This window comes from Eumetopias jubatus, unplaced genomic scaffold (genome assembly GCF_037043125.1).
Source record: "Eumetopias jubatus isolate StellerSeaLion01/CBP00866 unplaced genomic scaffold, mEumJub1_p1.0 scaffold_12, whole genome shotgun sequence".
Taxonomy (NCBI): Eukaryota; Metazoa; Chordata; class Mammalia; order Carnivora; family Otariidae; genus Eumetopias; species Eumetopias jubatus.
The window spans coordinates 108,904,659-108,911,869 of NW_028274818.1; the positions used below are offsets into that span (position 1 = coordinate 108,904,659).

Sequence of the window (7,211 nt, forward strand, 5' to 3'; positions counted from 1 at the left end):
AAGCTTAGCTATATGGATCCATGTACCCCTGTTTGCTTCATTTTAACCACTAGGTAGTACTCCCTTGTGAATGTAATTGCAACTTATTTATCCATTCTCCTAAAGATAAACATTTGAGGGACAAAGCCTTCTGGCTGCTTCCCAAATCCCCTTCCCTCTTCCTCAGTAACAGACCCCACATTATTCAGATCGCAGTGCGAAAGGATACATTTCCTTACCTGTCTTGTTCTCAGATGTGGCCACCTCTATATTTTGGCTGCTACAAAATAAGCAGGGGTTCCTGAGTGGGACCAAAGAGCATCAGACTGGGGGTTTTATTTCTTTCCCTCTTGTTGCTTAGAACGTCGGTTTGACACAAGGAGCTCCATCCCCCATCTTAAACCACCGCTTGGAGTTCCTTGAGAAATCCTGTTGGGATGAATTTCAGTTTATAAATACATTGATGGAGAACCAATATCTTTATTACACTGAACATTCCTAAGCTTGTATATGATTTATCCATGCATTAAAACAAAACAAAACAAAACAAAAAACAAAAACCCCACCTCTAGCCATGTTTTGTACTTTTCTCCATAAAGTTTTAAAAGTTTTGATATGTCCCCAATCGGTGTAAATACTTTTGGTGGTTGTTGTATGTGTTTTTCTTCTATTATATTTGTGTGTCCTCTCCTATTACATGTTTCTAACTGGTTTCCATTGTTATAGAGGAATGTTATTTCTTGGTTTTGCATTTTGATTTTACATCCAGAATACTTCTGATCTCCTCAGTATGGGCTCTAACTTTCCTGATTTGCTCAGGAAGAGTCCTGGTTTTCACCTGTTGATCTGGCCTCCCATTTGGTTTAGCATTTGTCCCAAGTTCCTCATTCCTGATGAAGTGATATTTCTAGCAATTGCATTCAAATGGACCACAACGGATTAGCAAACCTCATCTTTGTAACTCCAGCTTTTGAAATGGTGTCATGCAAGTCTCATGGGAGATATCTTGGTCTTTGTACAGTAAACAAAGTTCTCACTTGAACACATGGTTTAATGTGAAGGATGATCAGCGATAGCCCCCTTTCTTTCCCAGACTCTTTTAGTGTACAAGATAACTGACCCCGCCCTTTCTAAGCTAGCAAGCAGGGCACCGGCTTTTAGAACAAAAATTCTTGAACCCTCTTTGTAGCACTGTGAGAATTTGGTTTGGCCATCATGATTATGCTAAATTTATAAAATTATTTCCGTAGTTTCCCCCTCTTTTTCTAGTCTCTGTAATATCTTTTATAAGATAGGGGCTCTCTATTCAATGAAGGTTTGTTAGAATTCATCTGTAAAACAGAATCAGGGCCTTTTGTCTCTGTGTTTGGAGTATGAGGATATGGGAGTGATGGGAGGTACTTTTGATTGCTGGTTCAGTTTCTTTAATGGTTGTTGGTGTATTTGGGATTTTTTAAACCTTCTTGAGTTGATGTTGGTAGTCTATATTTTTCCAGAAAATTATTCATTTTATCTAAGCTTTTGAATTTGTTGACATAAAGTTATTCATTGTATCTGCCTAATTTTATTTTGTTTTATTATTTATTATTATTTTTATTTATTATTCCACTCAGTGTGGAGCCTAACACAGGGCTTGAACTCAGGACCCTGAGATCAAGACCTGAGCTGAGATCATGAGTCAGATACTTAATTGCCTGAGCCACCCAGTTGCCCCTATTTATTTTATTTTATTTTATTTTAATTTCCTTCATTAAAACAAATCTCAGCTATATGTGTTTCTATTCCTACCATTGTTTACTTATGTTTTTTTATACCCTTTTGTAAGAAACTGTTTATCTTCCATCAACCTTCTTTCCATTTTGTTTGCCTTTGTGGAAGAGCAGCTTAAGACCACTCAGGGGTTGCTTCTACCCATTCAGTGGCCCAAGCAGTGGGAGCTGCAGACCAGTCTTCAGTGGCCGCCTGGGCACTCCAGTCTTCAGCAGGGAGCTGTGAAATAGGCACAGAGGGCACCTGCCCATCTTCGGACGAGTCTGCACCTTCAGGCTGAGTAGCAGTGGACTCAGGACCTGGAGCAGTCCACTCACCCTGAAATTCCTCCTGGGTCACAGCCTTTTCAGCAGAGGCCTGCTCTTCCTTTTCAATCTCTTCGGGATCTCTGTAGAAGTAGAGATCAGGCACGACCTCCCATGAGTGTTCCCTGGAAATGGTGCCACGCATGCTCAGAATTTCCCCGGGGCCAGCATCCACCACATCACACCTGCTGACTGACCTCTCTTGTTGTTGCAAGGGATGGTGATGTCCACATAGCCCAGGGGAGAGTCTGTGTTACACAGAGCGATGGTGGGCAGGTTAACATAAGCCACCTCTGTGAGAGGCTGGTTGTCAACCCTGGGATCTGTAACCACCAGAAGGCTGGGCTCCTAGAAGCCTGCCTGGATCTGGTTCCTGAAGCTTCCAGGAGTGAAGCGGTCAGCAACAGGAGTGGCTCCAGTAGAAGCAGCAAATTTCAGCACAGCTTGCTGGCCAGTATTCCTGGACGATATGACACTGACATCAGCTGGGTTTTTAATGGCAACAATGACATGTACTGCCAGCAGAAGCTTCTCCCAGGTTCTCCTCAGAATCATGACATAGATGCCGTCACTTCTCCTTTTGTAAATGTACTGTTCCATTTGGAAGTCAAGATTGGTGCCACCTAAGTGGGTTCCTGCTGCAAGGAATTTAAGGACCTCCTCCTCCTTCATTTGCAGGACATTGAGAGCTCCAGACATTGTGAAAGTTTCCCTTTAAGTTATGATGGGAACGCAGAACAACACCGTATGGACCCCTCTCTGGGTAGTGCCGAAAAGCTCCATCCATTTTTAAATCTTGCTAGAGGCTTGTCTGTTTTAGTTGTTCCATTAAAAAGCCAGTTTCTGTTACTTTGTAACATTATTTCTCCTTTAACTTGGCTTTCTATTTTGCTCATTTTCATTAATTGCAATTTTTTCCCCGGTTAAAAAAGTAGCATTTTAACATAAGCAGGAGTTCATTGCATTTGCCAGTAAATTTCATGATTTTTTGTGCTGTTTCTCATTTCTCATGCCTTTCTTCTTTGTCCACTTCCCTCCGACATTGAGTATCTACTGGTAATAAAGTCTTTTGTTTGTTGTACATCTGAAAAATATCTCTTTTGCCTTGACTGCTGAATGATTGTTTAGCTGGGTATAGAATCCCATGGAAGGTGTTTTTAAGATTTCTTTGCTGTGCTTATTACATTTTATAATTATATACATTATGCGATTATTTGAAAAATGTCCATCTCCCACCAGAATGATTTTCCTGTTTTGTCCACCACTGTGTATCCTAATCTCTAGAACAATGCCAGGCACATAATAGGCACTCAATAAACAGTACTGAATGAATGAGTGAACAAATGAATCCCTCACTAGGTTTTCTGTTCTCTGAAGGCAAGGTGGGTGTCTCACTGTTCAGGGCTGGGTTCCAAGTGACTTGCCTAGTGCCTGACATAGTAGGAATTAAACAAACATCTCCTGAAGGAATAAATGAATTCACGCAAGTTCTAAAACCAAAGACTAAGAATAGTACTCTTAGAAACTAGTGCCTTCTGAAAAAGCAACCTTTGGAGACTTCTAAGCCCAGATTTTCTTTTTTTAAAATTTCTCCCCTGGGGTTACCTGCAAGGGAGTTGGGGACAGAGAGGGGGCTTTCATGAAAGCAAGGCCTTCCTTGGATTGTTCCCTTTTACCAAATCTGCACAAACTTTCAAAGACCTGTTTCTGGAAAGGATAATGTTCTCCAGCTTAACAGGGATGCTGGTTGAGACCTTGCTTCTGAACAGACTATAACACATCATCACTGATGGCTCCTTTAAGAGAAAAGTGTGTCACAACAGGAAAGATGACATCCAGGTGTGGGCTGCATGGAGAGACACCGGTGACTAATAAAATATTCAGCAGTTGCTGCTGTGGCCTTAGCAAGGACATGCGGCAGAGCCCACTGATGCCCGAGTGTGAGGAAGTGCACCGGGATTTGCAGGAAGGCCCATTTAGGAAGGAGGCAGGGGCCTCTGAGGCCCATTGTACAGGAAGCATTTAAAGAGTTGGCCCCCTGGGAGATCTAATGCGCTTCGATTTGGCCATTTATAAAAGGGAAGGAACTATTAGGACTTGGAAAAGATGTCTGGCTTGCACCATTTAGAGGACACAGGGGTCACCCTGTGTGTCAACAAAGGAAGAGGGTCATTCATAAAGCCCTAAGTCCATTCGTCAACCCTACAATCCAGCTCACCAGGCCGGGGGTGTGGTGGCGGGGGATGCGCTGCTGTGTTTCTCTACTTTCTGGTCAATTCTAACAATTTGCAATCGAACGTCTGCTCTCACGTGTGGTCCATCTCCAAGCTGTGTCTGTAGACACAGATGGCGCTTTGTCCTGCTCAAAACCACCTCCTTCCATTGGACAAGGGCAATGATCTTGTAACTGATGCCCTCTGCCAATTGGTGATGGGGCTACAATGCATATCTCTGCCCCTGGTCACTCATCAGACCACACAGCTCACTGACAGCCAAGTTGGAGAGACACAAAAATGTGGAGGAAAAAATGAGTTTTAAAGATGCCAAAGCTAACGTGTTAGCAAGATTTTAAAAATATGTTTTCCTTGGCTTGTGGAGAACAGAGAACAGAACTTTCTCAAACTGCATCTCCTTCAGCCATGACGTCTTCCCTGAAACATGGAAGTATAAACAGAGAACAACATCCCTTCCAAATATTGGTTCAGATGCAGGCTGAGCACAGTTGTCAAAGGAGAAGAACAAAATCGGAAGCAGAAAAGCAAATTATTCTTGAAGGCGTCAAAGTTTCCCAAACAAAGGAGAGTGCTATTTCTTTGTTAAGGGGCGGGGGGAAGACATTACGGAACATCCTTTACCCTTTAATGCTGATGTATAATAAAAATGCTTTTGCTCTGATCTGTGATCTGCCGTTTAGCTTTGCCTTTCAGAGACTCTCCGGCTTCAGTATCCTTGAGAAAGGGACTTACTGAGTGGCTTTATACATCTTTCAAGTAAAGATTAACAACAATAATAATAATAAAGTAATAAATTGGCCCCAAATCTTGGCACAACCTGAAACCATATGTTCTGAGAGTTGCTTTATTCACTGGTAATTAAGTTTTCTTTTCCCCCCACAAAATGAGACTGTTTTTTTGGATCCAACAAATAGCTTTAGGCATATAGGCATCTTGATGGAGCCTCCTTGTCTCTTTTGAGGATCAAATCCTGGCTAGCTGTGTTTGAAGTTCAGAGCCCTGCATGACATTTGAGAAGTGTTAATAAAATAGTGGTACACATGTGAAGTTATCCTGGAACTCCAAAGACTTCATCTCAGGAGGGACCTGTAGTAACAACTCACTGACTTGAACACAACCACCACCACAAAAGCAGGGTCTCCAAGTCACTCTGACATGATGGAATCACACATATTGTCTTCATGCCCCAGGCCACCCAAAGAGCTCAGGTGTGGGGATGCCATCAAAAGTCACTGAGCATTTGAATATATGCACAGCTTGTTTGTCTTGAGTTAGTGCAGCCTTGCAAAACAGATGTTTTCATTTTAATCCTGTTTGTACTTTGCAATGGTCACACTTGGTGTCATTTGGCTGCAGGAATCCCCTCTAGGAATGATCCTGTAAGAGAAATAGTGTGTGTATGGCGCCATCTGATTTGGGGCAGCTCCCTGCTTCTCTGCAAAGCTGAGCACAGTTAATTTATTGGAACAGAATGGGTTATGAGGGTGAGGACGAACATATAAATACCTCTTTTTTTAAAATGCTAACTGCTAACTTTTTTTTTTAAAGATTTTATTTATTTATTTGACAGAGAGAGACAGTGAGAGAGGGAACACAAGCAGGGGGAGTGGGAGAGGGAGAAGCAGGCTTCCCGCAGAGCAGGGAGCCAGATGCAGGGGAGCAGGGAGCCAGATGCAGGGCTTGATCCCAGGACCCTGGGATCATGACCTGAGCCGAAGGCAGACGCTTAACGACTGAGCCACCCAGGTGCCCCAACTGCTAACTTTTTTAAATGCTAATAGAATCTAGTCATCTGGCCCTTCAAGGTACTTTTATGACTAGGTTTAATGTACTTTTGGACTTTCACTCCTCCACCAGGATTTCTTGGCTTTCCTGAGAGAGGCGCATGTCTTTGGATTCAAGAGCTCAGACTAATGGCAAAGAGTCTGGGTTCAAGACTTGGACCTGCTGCTTCCTAGCTGTGTGACCATAGGCAAAGTACTTTACCTCTCTGGGCTGTTTCTTCATCTGTAAAGGGCAGGTACAAGGAGTTATGTCATAGGGCTGTTGTGAAGATTAAGGAGGATTCTGCACAGAAGCGCACAGAGCAAATGTGTAACACATGTTTGTTATTCTTTTTATCTGTGCTCCTCATTTCAGGCAGGCCCTTGAGCTCAAACTGCATAAAGAGCCTGCTCAAGGATCAGAGCCTTATAATGAAGCAGACGGTGTGTGTATTTCTCTTCTGCCCACGGAAACATCCACCTCACCCCCTCCTTTGGATCAAGGAGTGAAGTTCGCTACGAACCATGAAATTATCACAAAGCTCTTGCCACTGTGGTTCCCTGGTGCGAATTTTGGAACAGCTCTAGAGAGACAGTGGGTCCTTGATGAATAGGACATGGGGCAGGTCAGTTTGGGGGCATAAAGGAAGATCCGGATTCAGTGATGGTTAATTAGGAGCCTGTTCTGTGCTGGGAAATGTGTTAGTCTATTTTCATGTGTGGTTTTGTGTGACACCCACGACACAGATCTATAGGATGGGTATCATCATGATTTCCATTTTATAGATGTAATTGAGCTTTAGGGAAGCTACATAATTTGTCTGCCCATCCAAAAGTTCTCCTCTGCCTGCAGGATAAAGTCCCAGAGCCCAGGCATTCTCCATCTACCCATCTACACATCTCTTCCACCCCCTACCTTATCCCTCACTGTCACCGGAAACCCGGTGTTCTTTTTCCTGCCTTAAAGGAGACTGAGACACCCACAGCCAGCAGTGTGACCAACAGAAAATCCAACCCCAAAAAGCACTGAACTTTAATGATAGTCTTTACTGACAATTTCTCATTAAAGGCCTTCACACACAGAGGGATGTCCTAAAAACCCACTTTCCATACCTCTCTCCTCAAAGCCCTGGTTCTAAGGGGAGCTGCTCATCTCATTT

The 7,211-nt window shown here is 43.1% G+C and overlaps 1 pseudogene; it reads right to left on the reverse strand.

The window, feature by feature from the left end:
* Positions 1–1,863: 1,863 nt before the first annotated feature.
* LOC114197490 (small ribosomal subunit protein uS2 pseudogene) lies at positions 1,864–2,753 on the reverse strand (annotated as a pseudogene).
* Positions 2,754–7,211: the final 4,458 nt, after the last annotated feature.